The 18375-nt window shown below is 57.0% G+C and overlaps 1 long non-coding RNA gene across 2 annotated transcripts; it reads right to left on the bottom strand.

Annotated features, from left to right (window-relative positions):
• On the bottom strand, positions 1–7880 carry LOC139185863 (uncharacterized). 2 transcript variants are annotated; one of them, XR_011569466.1, is made up of 2 exons: positions 7607–7880; positions 1–1003 (listed from the first exon to the last, which is right to left on the bottom strand). It is a non-coding gene; the product is annotated as an uncharacterized lncRNA (long non-coding RNA). The 2 variants fall into 2 exon arrangements; XR_011569467.1 differs by having other exon boundaries at positions 1–1000.
• Positions 7881–18375: the final 10495 nt, after the last annotated feature.

Here is an 18375-nt window from a genome sequence, read left to right as displayed (position 1 = left end):
TTGATTTAAGTGATACTTCAAATGATAGAGGTTGGGAAGGAAGACAAAGGAGAACAGGGGCGGGAGGAGACGGGGATAGACAGGGCAAGTCCTGCTGGGGCGGGTCCTGAAGGAAGTGAGAGAGCTATCTCCTGAGACATCTAGGGATGAATATTCCGGAAAGGAGCAGCACGTGCCCCAGAGGGCTCGGGGCAGGCCAAGAACCTGTGTCTCCTGCGGGCTGGCCGGTATCACGGGAAGCATCAAATTCTCAGGGCAACCCTGTGAGCCTGGTACAGCCATTGCTCCACGTTAGAGACGAGAAAACTGAGCTTCAGAGAGGATTTGTGTCTTTGTTCGTAGGCTTTGCCGCAGACCTGGTAACACGTCTGATTACAGGGGCTGCCCCGCACTTCACTGGGGGTGTTAGGAGATATGTGGTCTACGTGTAATCCTTTCCTCCTACAACTGGGGAAATTCTGAGTTCTGAACCTATGTAGCCAGGGATTTGGAGTGCAGGACGGTGGGCCTCCGTGATCTTCGCCGTTACTGCTCCCAGACCATCCCCGCTGGCCTTATATCGCCTGCTGGTTCCTATGTTTCTCCTTTTCCAGTCTGAACTCCCAGCATCAGATCCACAGTCCAGTGTTTCAAGATAGAGGCCAGAGGTGCGTGCTCTGCACCCATGGCTCCCGGCAAGGTCCAGGCTACGCCTTTCAAGCGAAGTCCAGAGAAGCCACCACCCAGCTGCATCAGTCTGAGGCAGGCCCAGAGTTGGCAGGCCGGGAGCTCATCGATGCGCCTGCTTGTGTGGGCTCCCCCAGCAGCCGAGAGAGGTGATCAGGCGTGGATGCGCTATCTGACGTTTCTGTCGATGGATGGCCTGGGTGAGTACTGAATGGTGAGTGTCCTCCTTTCATCTCTAGCTGGGGTGGAAGGTGTGAACACCTGTGAGGAAGGAGTCGGTGCAAAATCAAAATGACTCTGCAGAAGGGAAGAGCAGCTGAAGATGAGGACCGACCTGCTGGGAAGGAAAATCCACTCAGCAGCGGCCTCCTCCTGGCCTCTTCCCCAGCCTCCCTGCCTCCAGGCTTGCCCCTTTAATCCGTCCTGCCAAGGTTCTAGATGAATCTTCCCAGTTAATCCTCCAAACCTTGATCATGAAGGCTGCTCAGTACCTGGCCCCACTGTCTCCCTCCCAGACACACACCCGCCCCCCCCCGCCACCTCCATGCCTTCATCTTTGCTGCGTCTTTGTCTGGAACGGCATTGAAGGCGAACTCACAGGCCAGTCCCCGATATCACAGGAGGCCATCTTTCTAAAACTCTGTAGGCCTCTGTCTCATTTACTCAGGCTGCCCATTCCACATCTTTCTGATTATCCCTGCCCTGCTTGCCCAGACTCCTGAAGTCTCCTAACTGTCCTCCCAGCCTTGGGTTCGGTCCCAGGGCGCAGTGGCCTGGCTGTTGAGGCCCTTCCTAATCGCAGCTGCAGCCTTATGGCTCACCTGGCTCCTTCCTTGACTTCCTTGCATCTGTTCAGTCCAACAAAGCTGTTTAGAGATCTCGGGTTCTCTGAGATAACCCTGGACTTCGAGACCTTCTTACGTGTGGGTCCCTCTGCCAGGAGCACTTTCCCTCCCCCTTAACCTGACCAACTATTTATTTATTTATTTGGCTTCTCCGGATCTTGGTTGCAGCATGTGGGATCTAGTTCCCTGACCAAGGACCGAACCTGGGCCCCCTGCATTGGGAGCACAGTCTCAGCCACTGGATCACCAGGGAAGTCACTTAACCTGCCCAACTCTTACTCATTCTCCTAGACAGTGTTGATTCAACCTCCTCCAGGAAGCCTTCTTGGATTCAGGGTCCCTCCTCTTGTCTCCCAGAGGTCTTGCCTCACTCACGTCATCATAATTTCCCCTCCACACTGAAAGTGACGGGTTTGCCAGGTCCCTCTTCTAGGCCATGGTATCATGAGGACAGAGTCCCACACTGTCTTCTCCAGCCTAGCTGGGGCTCATGAAAACCCAGAAGGAAGAAGTGGGAAATGAAATAGCAACACTTATTGAGCTCCTGCTCCAGGCCAAGCTTTTCACGTGCAGCTCAGGGATTACTGGGCCTTTCTAACAGAGTTAGGTCACCATCTGGCCACACCCAGCAGCCCTGGGCTATTCTCCTTTAATGCGTATAATGGGCATAACCCTGGAGCCTATACTCACTATTGTGAGGATAAAGGACACAGCACAAGTAAAATGTTAAATGCAGCCTCAGGTACTCAGTAAGCATTTAATACTCCTATTGCTATTCATTGTTGGGGCTCTGGAGCCATCCTCTGAGGCTTCAAATCCAGGCTCCTCCACTTCCTTGGCTTTGTTACTTTGGGCAAGTGACTTAACCTCTCTGGACCTCAGTTTCCTCATCTGTAAAATGGGACAAAGTACAGTCTTGTTTTCACTCTCTCTCATAGGGCTGTTGAGAAAATGAAATAAATGAATATGCAGAAATCATACAGACCCTGTATGATGCTTGTCTCAGGGAGGGTATGCTCAATTCTCCAGTCGTGTCCAACTCTTTGTGACCCCATGGACTGTAGCCTACCAGGCTCCTCTGTCCGTAGAATTTTCCAGGCAAGAATACTGGAGTGAGTTGCTCCACCAGGGGATCTTCCTGACCCAGGGATTGAACCCGTATCTCCCGCTTGGCGGGTGGATTCTTAACCACTGAGCCACCCGCGAGGCCCCTGGTGCAGGGAGAGGGCCGACTATTATTATTACTGTCTCAGAATCACCACTAGGGTCTCAATTCTGATCCTAGAATTGAGAAGTGAGGAGACTTCAGATTCTGGAAAACCTTCCAGAATGACTGATCGGAGCGGGGGCAGGGACAAATCTTAGAACTTGTGAAAATCCACTTCCCACTCCCTGCATTTCCTGAAAGCAGTCTATCCCTCACTGATGGTGAGAGCTGCCAGAAGGTTCTTCCTTGGACCTCTGGTGATTCCTCTGGGTTCCCATCCAAGCATGGGTGGAAAGATGAGGGAGGGAGCAGGGTGAATCCCAGAGCTTTCCAGGTTAGCCCAGAATTCAGCAAGGTGGACCGCCTGGGATCCTGGGCAAGTCCACAGTCAGGAGGGTTGGCTGGACTCGGCCTTCTCCAAGGCCTGCCAACTGGAGCCAAATGCAAATCCACTTTTGTTCCCTGGATTTCAGGCCTGGGGACCCAATAGGGTGAGTGTGTCTGAAGATGGAAGGGGGAGAAGGAGAGAGAAGTGTAGGGTCTGAGCAGGAGGAAGGCAGAACGGGGACCCTGGGCAGCCAGAAAGAAGGGAAGGGGTGTGGGAACCGCAGGGCATGGGGCAGGGCCGGCAGCGCTGGGAAAGGGAGCCTTGGGGAGGCGCGGGAGAGGGAGGCCTCATACCAGACACTGTCTAGACGCAGCAATTATTGTCAGCTCGGAACACCCAGGCTCTGCCGGCTCAGCTGAAAGGGAGCTTAACAAAGAGCCCAGAGAGGAAGAAAGCGGGGAGAAAAGCGCCCGTGGAGCCGGCTCCTGGCCTGTCGGGCTCTTTCTCTGCCCGGCTAGCCCCCTTTGTGCTCCATCGATGTGAAAGCCAGCTCCGAGATGCCTGATGGGGACCCTGCTCCTCCTGGGCGCAGAGGGCCAGGCCAGGGTCACTGTGTGGTTTTGGGGAGAGGGAGGAGGATGTCCTGCAGGGGAAATGCATTTTGCACTTTAGTTTTTCTATCTGGAGGAGGGCGAGGGCTGTGGGAATGGAATCCCAAATCCCAGGGAGAGAGCAGGCCTGAGAATTTGCACCCTTCCTGTCCTGTAGGGCCAGTTACCAATTTCTCTGAGCCTTTCTCTTCTCACCTGCAGATAGGAACAATACCACCACCCAACCCGTGGTGGGACATGGCGGTAAGCCCAATTCTCCTCCACCTTGAAGGCCTGCAACCCATACTGATGGGGGAGCTTCAGGGCCGCAGGTGACCTGGGACAAGCCCCTTTCCTTGCTAAGGGCCTTACCTTCACCATTTCTCTGCCTCTGCCATTATTAGGCCCATTTTTCAGATGAAGAAACTGAGGCACAAGAGGCCAGTGCTCACAGCCAGCCGGGCAACGAGTCTGGATTCAAGTTTGTTCCTTCAGCTTCACCTTGACTTTATGATGTGCACCCACCCTGGGGGGTTGTGTGCTAACGGTAGGTAGCAGGACTGATGGGAAAGCCACAAATCCATGTGGTCCAAGAGTCTCAAGGTGAGGTCAGAGCTGCAGGTGGTCAAGCCACAGCACCAGCCACTATCTGGAATCAGGCCTCAGCTGAGCCACTGGACCCCTGTATTAAGGGCAGCCCCAGGCTAAGCAGATCTGCCCTCGCACCCTGGGAGAAGATCAACTGGGACCCAAGGTGGGTAGAGGGCGTGGGTGACCCTGGGTCGCTGCTGCAAGGCTTCCTCGGGCCCCTGAAGTAGTTGAAAGCATACAGACATGGCCCCCACCCCAGTCAATAACCCAATATCCCAGCACTACCTGCCCCAGCTCCGTTGGGGAGGGGGCCAGATGCTGCTTCCAGGTTCCACAGCGGTTTCATGTGTGGGTATGTGTGTGTGTGTGTCCAAGACTTCCAGGGCTGTGACTGGTGGCTGAGGTCCTCCTCCATCCATCATCCCCCTTGAGCTGGTCTGGCCTGGTCAGACACACTCTGGTCCTGGAGGATTTGGAGGTGTCCCCCAGGGCCTGCCTTGAGTGAAGGTTAGGACACTCAGTGCAAGGGACACACGCACAGTTACTCTTACTCACCCACCCTATAGGCTGTCCCAGAGGTGTGCTCATGACATGCCCCAGCATTCACATCCCCACCTCCAGTGCTGGGGTGTAGACACCTGCTGTCATAGGCTCAGTCCCTGCCCCTGTTGGTCACTGCTGGGTGCCCTCCCCATGTCCAGCATTGGAACTTGCCTTCTTATGCTCCCCGCTGACTACAACTTGGTTTCAGACCTCTTTGCCTGCAGTCAAGGGCACCAAGACCAGCCACAGTCCCACTTTCTGGAAGATTCCAGCACATTCCACGGTCCTTGTGTGGTTTCCTTTGCCCTTCTCCTCTCTGCGCCTTTGCTCAGGCTGTTCCTGCAGCCTGTCCCCACCCTGGCCCAACACAAACACCTGACCTCCCATGAACCTGCTCCCTTGGCTGCCCTGTCTTAGGGGACAGCCCCAGCCACCCTCCTTGCAGGAGCCAGAGCCTGGAAGTGTTCTGGCACTTCCCTCCTCGGCCTCCTTTCCCCCCACACCATGACACACCAGCTCCTGTGCTCTGGACCTCCCAGTCATGTCCAAGGCCAGCCTTCCCTCCATCTCAGAGGCCACTTCCCTGGGCCAGGCTGCCATCACTCTCCTGGGATCCTGGGACCTCTCCGGTACCCACTTTTGTCCCCGGCAGCCCAGGTGAATTTTGCGGATCTGGTCTCCTCTCAGTGTGTGTGTACCTGCTCAATCCTTAGTAGCGTCTGACTCTTTGTGACCCCACGGACTGTAGCCCGCCAGGCTTCTCTGACCATGGGATTTTCCAGGCAAGAATACTGGAGTGGGTTTGCCATTTCCTTCTCCAGGGGATCTTCCCAACCCAGGAATAGAACCTACGTCTTTTATGTCCGCTGCATCGGCAAACAGATTCTTTATACTGTACCACCTGGAAAGCCCTGGTCTCCCCTCTCTGCTCTGTAAAACTTCTGAAGCTTCGGGCCGTCTCTAGGACAAGGGCTATGGTGGGCCACCCTGATGCTCTCTTAAGCCCTTGTGCCTCTGGGATCCACAAGCACGCCATCCCCGCTCCCTCCACCAGTAACTCTGCCCTTAGTTAAGCCCCTCCAGTCCTCAGGCACCCCTCCTTCCTCCTTGAGGATCCCTCCCGTGACCCCTGCAGAGATCAGCCTCTTGGGACCAGCCCTTCCAGTGCCCCTCACAGTCCCCTGCCAGCCTGCCACCCCCTTGCCATTATTTAATGCATTATTCATAATGGTCTGTGCAGCCTCCGCCTCCCCTGCAGGACCGTGAGCCCCATGTGGGCCGGCTGTGTCCGTCTTGTTTGTCACTGTGTCCTCAGCACCCTCCTCGTAGGCCCCCTCTGGGTTTGGTGTTCAGCTTGGCTCCACCCTAAGCTGAACCCTTCCTTTGCAGAGCCATATGGGGTTTTCAGGGTGGTCTTCCTTGTCCTCTCCCCAGTGATCACCATCGAAACAAGGGCAAGTCATGGGGCTGCTGTGGGCCGGATAGCACCCTAGGGCAGGGCTGTGGCTGCCTGGTGCCCCCTATTCTCCTAGCCTCTGTGCCCCACACAGCCCTGGGTTGGGGATACCCAAGAGGGCGCTGCTTTCTGCCCAGGCTGGGTGGCCTGGGGTGGGTCCCATAGAAGCATCCCTGCCCCCAGCCCAGGCCTGGGAGAGGAACCAGAGGGGTTCAGGAGGGGGGTGACGTGCCCCCTCCACATCCAGTCCCCTCCCAGAGACCCCGGCTGGCTTCCCCCATTCCCACTGGCCCCGCCTCTGGCTGCAGTCCCTCCCAGCTTTGCCTTCCCTGGCCCCTCTCTCCTGCTCAGCTTCCCTTTCCTTCCCCTCCCCCCTTCCCCATCCTCTCCTCTCCTCTGCCATCCTCTCCTCTCCTCTGCCATCCTCTCCTCTTTTCTCTGAGTCCTTCTCCCTCGCCTCTTTCCTTTCTTCTTCCTGGGTTAAAAATAATCAACTTTCTGGGAAGCAGCAGCTCCTGCTGTGCCGCCCTCCCCACACTTGGGAGCCCCTGAGAATTGCTTTCTGCGGTTCTCAGCTCGAGCCCCTCCTCTCTCCCACCGCCCGCCCCCCCCCCCTCCTCCCTGCGAGCTGACTAATAAGCCTGGGCCTCAGCAGCAGAGCCAGCTTCTCGGCTAGAAAGGCTTTAACCGCTTCGTGCCCAGAACCCTCTCGCTGGGCCCCCAGCAGGCCAGCGAGGAAGGGGTGCCCGGGTCGCAGACAGCCCCCGAAGCCCGCCGAGCTCTGAGCTGCACGTAGTAGATACTCAATTAATTTTGGTGGTTCAATGAACTTTGACCTGTGACCACCAGACTAGCCCGTCCACCTGCTTTTGCAGCTAACTTGGGACTTGGGGGCAGCAAACAGACATCGCAGACACCCCAGGGATAGGGAGGGGACGATGCTCTGGGGCCCGCACGGAGGGGGTGACGGGCTGGCGAGGCTCCTTCCACTTGGCCGGGCGGATTCCTTGCCCCAGTGTGCAGGGCCAGGGTCGTGGCCGCTACACGGTGGGCCAAGGGCGGGGAGGGGCTGAAAACCGTTCTGGGATCCAAGAACGTTCACCAGCTAGTCGCGTCTTCAGCGATCTTCTTGCAAAAGGGGAAACTGAGGCTCAAAGGAGGCAAGACCTCTCTTCAGGTTCATATGCCGCAGACCTTAAGGGTCGCGGGGCCGCCTGAGACTCGGCTCCAGCACAGAGGTTTCTGCGGCTGTAAGGCTGCGGGGTGGGGAGTGGGGAACATCAAGGTCAAAGGTGAGGAGTAGGTGGGGAGGCGAGGAACTCGAGCCCGGCGAGGACCCCCACGGGCTCCGCCCACTCGCGCGCGGGTCCCCGGCATTACCTCATCGCGGCGCGTGCCCATTGGCTGGTTCCCCCGGAGGCCGGCCCATTGCGGCGGAGCGCGTTAACCCTTCCGGCCCCGTGGGCTCAGCCTCGGCCTTGCCACTTGTCCCCGTGGCCCCACGCAGCCTTCGGGGTCCACGGGCCACGGAGACAGGGAAAGGTACTTGGGCGGGCGGGCCTGCGGCCAGAGGGCTCAGTGATTAGAGCACAAGTCAGCCAGCCTCGCTGGGGCCCCATCCTCCTCCTACTGGGCTGTGTGACCTTGGGCAACCGGCCTTACCTCCCTGAGCCTCCTCCGCTTGTTTTCTCAGCTGTAAAAAGAAATGAGTGATGTAACTCCTGCCCTTCCTAATCCCTTCCCCAGTACTTGCCAAGTGCCGGGCACACGTGGGCTCCGCGTTCCACATTGCCTCCTCACTGCAAGAGGTGCAGTTATGATTACGGGTTTTCAGAAGAGGAAACCGGCTCAGAGCCCCGAAGCACCTCCCAAGGTCACACAGCAGGAAAGTCACAGAGCTGGGATTTGACCCCAAGCCTGTGTGCATCCTGAGTCTGCATTCCTACCCAACTGGCAAAACCCTGCTTCTTCTGGGAGGTGCTGCTTCTAGGAGCTCCTGGTCCCAAAGGAGCCACATCCCCAGCTAGTCAGACCACCAGCAGCCACTGTGACCAGATAATACCAGTGACAAGCTGGAGAGCCAGGGCCTCGGGGGAGGGAGGGCTTCCTGGAGCAGGAGGGGCTGGAGGTGAACATTCAAAGGGGTAGGCAGGAGGACCTTGGGCTAAAGGCAGAGGATGGATGGATGGATGCACGGAGCGGGTGGGCAAGAAGTGGGGTCAGAAAGCTCTGAAGCCTGGAGGGTCTCCTGGGGTCAACCTCCTGGTCCAGGTTCGGCCACCCGTTGCTGAAGTGGAACCTGGGAGGCGGCTTCTCTCTGGGCAGCACTGGAGGCAGCAGTACAAGCAGAAGCCCACATACCTGGTGTCTGAGTATTTACAAGTTATAAATCAAGCTAACAAACTGCTAAATAAAATATGTTCTGTCCTCCTTCCTTGACAAATACACCTTCCTAAGGACAAACACACCTGGAAGGCTGGGTTTGTATTTAGAAATCACAGGCTCCTGGGATCCACGCTGGAAGTGGCAGCATGGGGAGGGGTGGCCCTGGCCTCCAGTTTCCACTCAACCCACTCTTTTCTTTCTGCCTCAGGTTTTGTTCTTTTCTGGGGGTGAGGGGAGGGTGTGCTTGGGTGCTGATGCTCCAGCCTGCATGACTGAACTCTGCCCACACTCCCTGTAAACAGCCACCTCTTGGTCACCCCTCGGGATTAGAGGTGCCCAAACTGGCAGCTCAGACCACCCCCAGGAGGATGGACCCAGGACATGAGCTGGGGGCCACTGAACAGGGAATTTCATGGTCCCAGGTGCCCAGATCACAAATTCCTTGCCCTGTGAGAAAAGGCACAATCAGAAAAGGGCCAGAGTGCCACTCTCTAAACTGGGATTCGGGTCTGAGGACACTGCTGTGGTTCTTGGATGCTGCTACAGCTGGGGTGGCCCAAACTGAAGGCAGCCCTTCCCCTCTTTTGGAATTCGCTTCTGACCATCACTTCCCTCCATGCACCCTGACCCTGTTTGGTTCCCATGTGCCATCCCGACTCCTCCTCTACCTCCACAACCCCCAGCCCAAGATCCAAGGAGCTTCCCACTTAAAGAAGTCATCTCCCTTCACCCTGTACCCACTGCCCCTGCCCCAATCCATGCTTGGCCCCCAGCTCCCACTCTCTGCCAGCCTCCCCATCAATCTGCCCCCTATGTCCCCTGGGAGTTGGCGATGGATAGGGAGGCCTGGCATGGTGCAGTCCATGGTGTGGCAGAGTCGGACACGACTGAGCAACTGAACTGATGTCCCCCAGATAGATCTTTCTAATATGCTGGCCTGAGAGACCACTTCTTTCCCTCTCTACCCATCACTGGCTCTCTGGTTTCGTGACGCAGTGTTTCCAGGCTCCGGATGTCTGCCTCCCCTCAGCTTCTCTTGCTCTCATCACCTTTGGTTCTAAGCTCCAGTTCTTTGGACCTTCCCTCCAATCTGGACAGTTTTATGTCCTTTCTGCCCCCTGGGTCTTCACTCATGTAATTCCCTCTGCCTGGAACCATGCTTTCTGCTCTTCATTTTGCCAGTCTCAGCTTAAGTGGCCCCTCTCCAGGGGACCCTCCCTGAATCCCTGAGGAGAACCAGAGAGACTACAATGTGATGGGCTGATTTGCTCTGGAGTTACTGTTTCAGGTGTTTCCCATCTGGACTGTAGGCACCAGGAAGGCAGACTTGGTCTGTCTTGCTCACTTCTCCATCTGAGTGTTGGCAGAGCAGTTGGCCCAGATGAGCCTGCCCTGAACTAGAAATCAGGAGACTGAGAATGGTATCAATGCATGCCATGTACCAGGTCTCATATACCTGCATTAGTTCAGTTCAGTCGCTCAGTCGTGTCCGACTCTTTCGACCCCATGAATCGCAGCACGCCAGGCTTCCCTGTCCATCACCAACTCCCGGAGCTTGCTCAAACTCATGTCCATCGAGTCGGTGAGGCCATCCAACCATTTCATCCTCTGTCATCCCCTTCTCCTCCTGCCTTCACCTCATAGAATATGTTTATTTCTCAAAACCATTTTTGCTTTTTGTTTTGTTCGTTTTGGAGGGGAGGGGGGTTGGCCACACTGTGGCATGTGAGATCTTAGTTCCTGGATCAGGGATTGAACCGGTGCCCCCTGCATTGGCAGCATTGAGTCCCAACCACTTGGACCACCAGGGAAGTCCTCACTTTTGAAATAGGAACTATTATTCTTCCCATTCTACAGAATGAGTAGACTGGAGCACAGAGGGTTCAGAGACTTAGGCTCACAACAGACTCAGCGAGCAACAGACAATCAGCAGGCGACCAGCAGGCAACAGACCCAGACTGAACCCGGGCAGCTGAGTTCCAAAGCTCAACCGCCTCCCTCCTTCCACCTAGTCCCAGCTGGGCCAGGACCTTGCTGTGTGCCCCTGGACCAGTGTCTCCACTTCTTTGAGCTGAAGTTTTCCTGCATAGGCAATGTAGGGTCGCCAAAGTGGTGATCCCCGGGATCTCTTCCAGCCTGACATCCTAGGGTCTCATGATACTTCCTGGGACATCCCCCTGGTGTTCTGCCCTTAGGTGAGCACCTGCTCTTGGCCCCGCCTCCTCAGGTCGCAGCCCCGCCTCCTCAAGACTCTCTGTGGAGGTCCTGCAGTTGGTGCCCAAGGACTTGAATGGATTGCAAACAGTTGGGTGTGAGTTAGGCAAGGTGGATGGGGGTGGTCAGTACTTAGAAGCTGTGGCTGATCTTTTTTAAATCAGTAAGTCACAGGAGGCAGGGCCCATGGCTCACCCAACCCACTTGACCCCGTGGTTCTAGAACTCATCTAAATTTGGAACATTCCACCTCAGACAGGCAGGAGCCCAGAGTGCCCAGATGTGTACCAATCATCTTGTCATCACAGCCAGCTGGTGCTGGGCCTTCCCTCGCAGGGACCGCTCATACCCTCCCAAAGCTGAGCTGCTAGGGACTGGGGTTCAGGCAGAAATGGGAGGCCAGTGGTCCAGGGGGCTTGAGCAGTCACGTCCAGAGGCCATTTGGAATAGAGTCCAGCTCGAGTCCCCATGCCAGAGAAGACACTTCACCACATCTGAGGGTTTTGTCACAAGAGTTCTGAGGGATATGCACCCATTTTTCCAGAGAAGGACACGACATGAAGAGTTTGAGAGGGACAGGGACTTGCCCAAAGTCACACAGCCAGGAGGAAGAGTCTGGATTTTGTTCTTAATCACTCTGCCTCAGGCGAAGGTGTTCAAAGCATGTTCCTAGACAGAATGAAGGTATGTCTAGTCAAAGCTATGGTTTTTCCAGTAGTCACCTATGAATGTGAGAGTTGGACTATAAAGAAAGCTGAGCACCGAAGAACTGATGCATTTGAACTGTAGTGGTGGAGAAGACTCTTGAGAGTCCCTTGGACTGCAAGGAGATCCAACCAGTCCATCCTAAAGGAAATTAGTCCTGAATATTCATTGGAAGGACTGACGTTGAAGCTGAAACTCCAATACCTTGGCCACCTGGTGCGAAGAACTGACTCATTGGCAAAGACCCTGATGCTGGGAAAGATTGAAGGCGGGAGGAGAAGGGGACGACAGAGGATGAGATGGCTGGATGGCATCACTGACTCAATGGACATGAGTTTGAGTAAGCCCTGGGAGTTGGTGATGGACAGGGAGGCCTGGCGTGCTGTAGACCATGGGGTTGCAAAGAGTCGGACACGACTGAGCGACTGAACTAACTAACTAGACAGAATGAGTGAAGGTTCCGGAAGAAACTCTGGGGCACAAACCCAGGTCCACATAAGGGAGTGTTTATAGAAGTGTGAGTGCCCTGTCTTCACCATCCCAGCCTCCATCCTTTCCTGCTTTTCTTGTGCTGCCTCATTTACTCACTCCTTAGCCTCTAAGCTCCACCAGGGTGGCAGTGAATTCTTTCTTTACCATGTGCCCAGCATGTAATTCCATGCCCGGCACACAGAGGTGTCAGCAACTCCCCCGTGAAGGAAAACTCTGAGAGCAGCAGGCAGCAGATCCATGCCCCCTTCCATGTGGCCTGGCCAGTCCCCTCCTGGCCCTGGCCTCTGTTTCTCCCTCTCTGAATAAGGAGTGTTGTGTGCCACCCTGAGTCTGAGCTCAGGTGAGCTGCTGGGCTCCTGCTGGGCCTTGCTGGGCCAGGGAAGGGGCCCTAACACCCAAGGGGCAGTGACGGGGAGGGTGGACACTGTGAGGTTCATCTTCCCCATCTCCCATAAATGCATCTACCTTGAAAGCAGGTTCCTCAGGTCTTTATCCATACCTGCCTGTCTCCCCTCATTCTCCTGATTCTGGTCACTCGCCAAAACCATTCCTTCTCTAGAAGTTTCTCTCATCAGGGCCAGGCAACCACAGTGGCACTCTGCTGGATGGCAGGAGGGGATCTGAGGCTCCAGCCCGGTTTCCCTGTCCCCCCTTCCATCTCCCTCCCCGCCTACGTGGAGGTCACAAGTCTTCCTCCTTGCAAGGCAGCCCCCACAAACAGACAATGCCTGCTACTTGTCAGGAACCCCAAGCCAACCCCACTCCAGGGCTTAGCGCAAAGTGCACTAGGGTCTCAGTTTGCAGGAAGGGCATGACCGGGACACTCAGTTGGGGAGCGGGCTCACCTCAAAGATGAGTTGCACCAACCAAAGCTCAGTTCATTCCCAAACGCAGCCCAGCAGGAACGTGGCAGCCCTGAAATGACATCCACTGGGACACGTCTGAGTTTCTGCAAGACACTTCCAGTGTCATTTTACAGATGAGAAAGCTGAGACTCCCGAAAGAAGTGACCTCAAGGTTCTGGTGGCCGTTCAAGCCACCAAATACTCCTGAGGCCCTGGAGGGTTGATGGGGGTGGGAGGGGTTGGGACAGCCGCACCTGGGAGTGTGGCTGTTCAAAGCCCAGGTGCCTGTGACCTGCGGGTGAGAAGGCGAAGCCTGGAGTGGCTCTAGTGGGAGTGTGGACAGCTCCTGGCACAAACAGGGGCGGGTATTCATTTGAGAGGACCTTGATGGAGTGGGACTGGGGCAGTGTTTGCCATGGGGGGGAGCTTCCCTCGTGGTCCAGTGCTTAAGACTCCACACTTCCAATGCAGAGGCGCAAGTTCGATCCTTGGTTAGGGAACTAAGATCCCACAAGCCGCATGGCTTAGGCAAAAAACAAATGTTGCCCATGGGAAGGGATCAAGGTTGAGCAAGAATTGGTGCAAGGTCTGGATTGTGCTGGAATGGAAGAGAAGGGGGATGGGTCCCTGTCCTCACTGGAGTTGGGGAGGGTAAATACCATGGGGAGGAGGCAAGACTAGAGGCTGTAGGAGCCCACGAGAGGGGCACCACTGTGTAAGGTATGTGTGTGAATGTGTGTGCGTTTGTTGTGTGGTCAGGGCATGTAAGGTGTGCACACTGAATGGTCCATGTGATGTGTGCGGGTGTGTGTCTGCAGTCTACGGCATGTAGAGTGTGTAAATGTGCAAGTGTGTGTGTGTATGTGTAAGCCTTTGTGACTGTGATCTGTGTAATGGAGTGTGCCTGCGCCTGTGTGCGGTGTGGTCTGTGTAATGTGTGTGTGTGTGTGTGTTATGGGGCGGTTGTAACTAGGACACTCCCCAGGGGAAGAGCTAAGGAGAGACGGTGGAGATGTTAACCAGAAACAGGGGAGAGGAGAGAGCGGGTGTTCCTAACAGAGGAAGGGAAGAGCACATACAAAGGCCTCTAGGCAAGAAGAGGTGCCCCTAGCTCTGGAGCACTTGAAAGAGTCTTAGTGAAGCTGGGTGGGGGGGCGGGTAGGGAGAGGCAGGGATGCAGGGTGAATCTTTCTCTGATGCTTGAGGGGGAGTGTGTGGGCAGGAGTGGGGAGGTGTGAGCAGGAGTGGGGAGGTGTGGGCAGGAGCAGGGTGTGGGTCAGGAGGGCTCAGCCACACGGACATACACGGGCCCACGGGAGGGGCAGGCCTGGACCCAGGAGAGACGCTGGGTGGCCCTGGGGGTGCATGTGGGGAACAGCCTGAGCCACAACCACCCATCTGAGAAGCTGTGTGGTCCGGGATCCCAGACCTAATCCCTGCTCAGCCCCAGAGAGCAGCAGCCAGAAGGGTCTTCGTTTCCATCTATCCACTGGGCCCTGAGGTTATAGGCCAAAGACCCAAGGAAGAGCCTAAGAGTGGCCATGTTTTGGGTACAGTCAGTCTCCATACATCTCTGATGGGGTAGGCATTTGCTAACAAGCATTCCCAGCACCCAGGAGGCTGGGGAGGCGGAAGGTGGCAGGCAGCTCTGGCACAGGGTTCAGCTGTCAGTACCTGACTTGAGGGCGCAGAGCAAGGTGTGGAGGACAGGGGGCCGAGAGCCAGCGAGTTGAACCCAGGTCATCAGACTCCAAATCGGCCCACTCACTGGATACGGTGCTAACAGCTGCCCCGTAGCCTTCACACTGCATGGTCTTTTCTTATTGGAGCCTTTTCTTATTTCTGACTTGATTTTCAGCCCTGCTTTTAGAGATGAGAAAACTGGCCTGGACTCACCCCCCCGCCCCCCACCGTGGGCCTGCTCCAGAACACGCCCCTCCACCCACCTTGTTAGGTCTGCCCGATCAGCAGATACCTCAATGGGTCCTCAACCCAAGTCGTTAAGAGCGTGTGGCAAGGCAGAAAGGACTCGGGCCCAGAAACCCAGCTCTGCTGCCCATGTGCTGTGTGACTTTGGACGAGTCCCTTCCCATCTCTGGGCCTGGGGTCACCCAGCAGTACAACGCACTTACTGAGTCTGGGAAGATTCGTGGAGCACCTGCTAAGTGGCAGGTGAGGACACGTGAGTTCAGAAAGCCTAAAGGACTTGCCCAAGGTCAAGGCAATTTGAGACTGGAACCCCAGAGTGTGCCCTACCGGCGCCACAGCCGACTCCACAGCCCCCAGGAGCGCCGCCCCCCACCCCTGCTGCCCGCAGCGTGGGGTTCAGGGGCCCCACGCGGTTCCGGACCGTGTCAGCCTGAAGTCAGGCCGGGGCCCCGCGGGGCTCAGCACTGCACAAACAGACGGCGCGGGCCGGGCCGGGGGCGGCGATGACTCAGGGCCCCGAGACGGCCGGGAAGCGGAAAGTTTTGTGCCGATGACATCACCAGGCCGCGAGGGCGGGAGGGGGCCGGCTCCGGGAAACGGCGGCCTGGCGGGCGGCCCGGCCTGGGGCAGGGCGCGGGTGGGAACGCGGGGCCGCCACGCTCGGCCGCGCCGAAAAAGATCCCAGACCCCGGCCCCGGCCCCCCAGCTCCCCACCACCCTCCCGGCCCCTGAGCCTGATCGCCCGCGAGAGCGGGTTCCACCCCGCCTGCGAAGACGCCGCGCTCCCCAGCGCTCCGGAGGCACCGCATCCATCCTGCCGCGTCCCTGCATTTTAATTACCGCCATATTAATATTCATGAGCCGGGACTCAGGGGGACCGCGGGCTGTCATTTCCCTCGCCCGCGCACCCCCCGCACCCCTCTTCCCCGGCAGAGTCGCGGGTTTTTTCCCTCCCGCTCCCAGCCCCGCCCGCGCCAACTGTCGGTGCCCAGCCGTTGTGGGGTGTGTGTGAGGGAGCGTGAATGTGAGTGGGTGTGAGTGCCCTGGGCAAGGGTGAGGGTCGGGAGGGAAGGGCCGGGACACACGGCGAGGGACTGAGTGTGAGGGTGGGGTGTGCTTGCAAGGTGTGAGTGTGTGTCTGCTTGTGTGAACGTGCATGCCTGTGGGAGCATGGGCCTGCGTGCACATGCCTAACCCTGTGTGCATGCCTCTGCGTGTGCACGCGTGTGCACGCGTGTGTGCATGCTGGTCCGTGGATCCCCGGGCAGTCCCAGGGGCTGTTTGCCAGTCACAGGGGGGAATCTGCTGTGTGCCAGGTCTGGCCTGGGGCAGGGAGAGGGGGTCACAGGATCTGACTATATAAGTGGGGAAACTGAGGCCTGGGGAGAGGCTGGGGCTGGTGCAAAGTCACCCCCGGAAGTGGGTGGCCCGGCAAACCGGTGCCTTGGGGGCTCCATCAGGCCCCTTAGCACACCAGAACACTGAGGCACTGGTCTAGCTAGTGAGATGTTTGAGTCCACAGACCCAGCTTTAATGCCCACTGTGGAATTGTGTGTGGGGGTCCCCGCTGGGGATTCTGGGGGTATGCTGTGAATACCCAGGGATCAGAGGGTGCTTCACCAGAGACAGAGAGGCTCCACAGTGGTGCTCCCAGTCCCCATCCCTTGCCTCTTGGCCCCTTGAAGCCTGCCTGCAGACCCCCCTCTCCCAGGCTCACAGAACCCAAGCAGTCTTGCCTCACAATGGAGCAGGCAGACAGACTTCAGGCTCCTGGTCCTCCTCCCTGGGCCTGGGATCAGGCAGTCACTCAGTCATCCACCCAACCAACGTGCAAGCGGCCATTGTGTGCCAGTTACCGTTCTCGGCACTGGGGATTCTCTTGAGTTTAGGAAGAACCACACCACTCTGCTCGCAGAGCTGGCTGTCTCCACCCCGGGGTGGGGGTCTCTGGGCTCTCAGGGGAGGCTTTTGTCTCTCTGTGCGCATGCTCACTGGGTGTAGGCCTCTAGGGCCCCTGTGCACAGAACATAACCCCCCAACCCCAGCCTTGCCACAGAGGCCCAGTTGCACACACACTGGGAGGGCCTGGCTATCGTCTTGGGCTAGTGGACAGCCGGCCAGACACTGCTAGGCAGTCTGGATCTCTGCTTCCCTCTCCTTCTGGAACTTGTCCTTCTCCTGGCCTCTAAGCCAACTAGTCACAGGGGTGGCCCATCCGTCTTTTCCTGGGTGAGCCAAGGACTTCCTCCTTCTCACGTCCACCCTGCCCCAGTCCTGCCCTTCTGAGCACCCAGAACAAGCTGACTGTCCCCTCCCCTTTGCCCAGGCAGGGCTGGGTTGGAACTCATGTCCCAGCCGCGTCCCCTGAGTTTTTTTCCCCCTTCTTGGGGAGCTCTGTGGGAACACAGATCAGGGGACAGGAGGTACAGTTTGGGACTCTCTTGGAAGGAAGTCAGGGTTTGGCTGGGCTCCACCAGTGAAGTAGGAGTTCGCCTGGTAAATGGCTGGGAGGAGGAGGAGGAAAGGCATCCCAGGCAGAGAATGGCTCGGGGCGCGGCGGGGCTGGGGGGGGGCGGTGACTGTAGCCCCTCTTCTAGAAACCAGAGCAGGCCAAAGGCAAGAGATCTGGGGAGACAGGAGGGGTGGACGTTCTCCTGAAGAGCCCAAGGCAGGACAGCCTAGTGGTCAGGACTCTCGGGTGAGCCCACCCTAGGTGCGAATCCCACTCCCCCTGCACTGTGAAGCTTGGGCAAGACACAGAGCCCCTTTTCCGCATCTGTCCATTGGGAAGAGTAACACTTTTTTCTCCTTTTTCTGCTGGATTCTATTCAGATTAAGAGACACTTGTCCCTAAAACACCCAGCACAGTGCCCGGTGCTCCTACAGGGGACAGTCTGTCCTCAAGGACAGAGGGAGGCCCCTGGGATAACTGTCCCCATTTAGCCCAGAAGGGGATTTAAGGCTCAGCCTGTGTCCCACAAGGGGGAGGAGTTTGGGATGGACAGTCTTCTGGGGCGAGCAGGAACAGGCTGAAGCTGTGTCAGGGGAGGCTCAGGCTCCAGGTGAGAGGAGGGTCTCCAGGTCCCACGGCCCCGGCCCCACCTGTCTCTGAGAAGATGCTGCCAGATCACCCATCACTCAAACTGCCGGAAAGCCGGGAGTCAAGAGAGGTGGCCTGGGTCCACCAGTCCTGGCTCAGTCCTGCTGCAGCCTCCCACATCTCTGCCTCCCAGCTCTCCTCTCTCCTTTGAAAGTTTGCTTCTTTTTTTTTTTTTGGAGTAGTTATACCCAGACAAGGCAAAAAAATAAAAATAAAAATTGAAGGAAACGCTATAGAAGTTGCCACAGTGCATCCTGAGCTGTCCTTCTGGTCTTCTGGGTGTAGGTTTCCAGGACATTTCCCTGCCTAGAGAACTGCCTTTTTCCAACTCCTATGGGATAGTACCCACCTCCACTCAAAGACCTGCAGAGGCTCCCACGTGTATATAGCAAAGGCAGCTCTTCCAAGGCTTTCAGCAACACTACCTTCTCCCCTCAAGCTGCCAGGCCTTTGCCCTTGCTATGCCAGCCTCCAGGGGCC

This window comes from Bos indicus, chromosome 11 (assembly GCF_029378745.1).
Source record: "Bos indicus isolate NIAB-ARS_2022 breed Sahiwal x Tharparkar chromosome 11, NIAB-ARS_B.indTharparkar_mat_pri_1.0, whole genome shotgun sequence".
In the NCBI taxonomy this organism is placed as follows: Eukaryota; Metazoa; Chordata; class Mammalia; order Artiodactyla; family Bovidae; genus Bos; species Bos indicus.
This window is presented reverse-complemented; position numbering and strand designations above follow the sequence as displayed.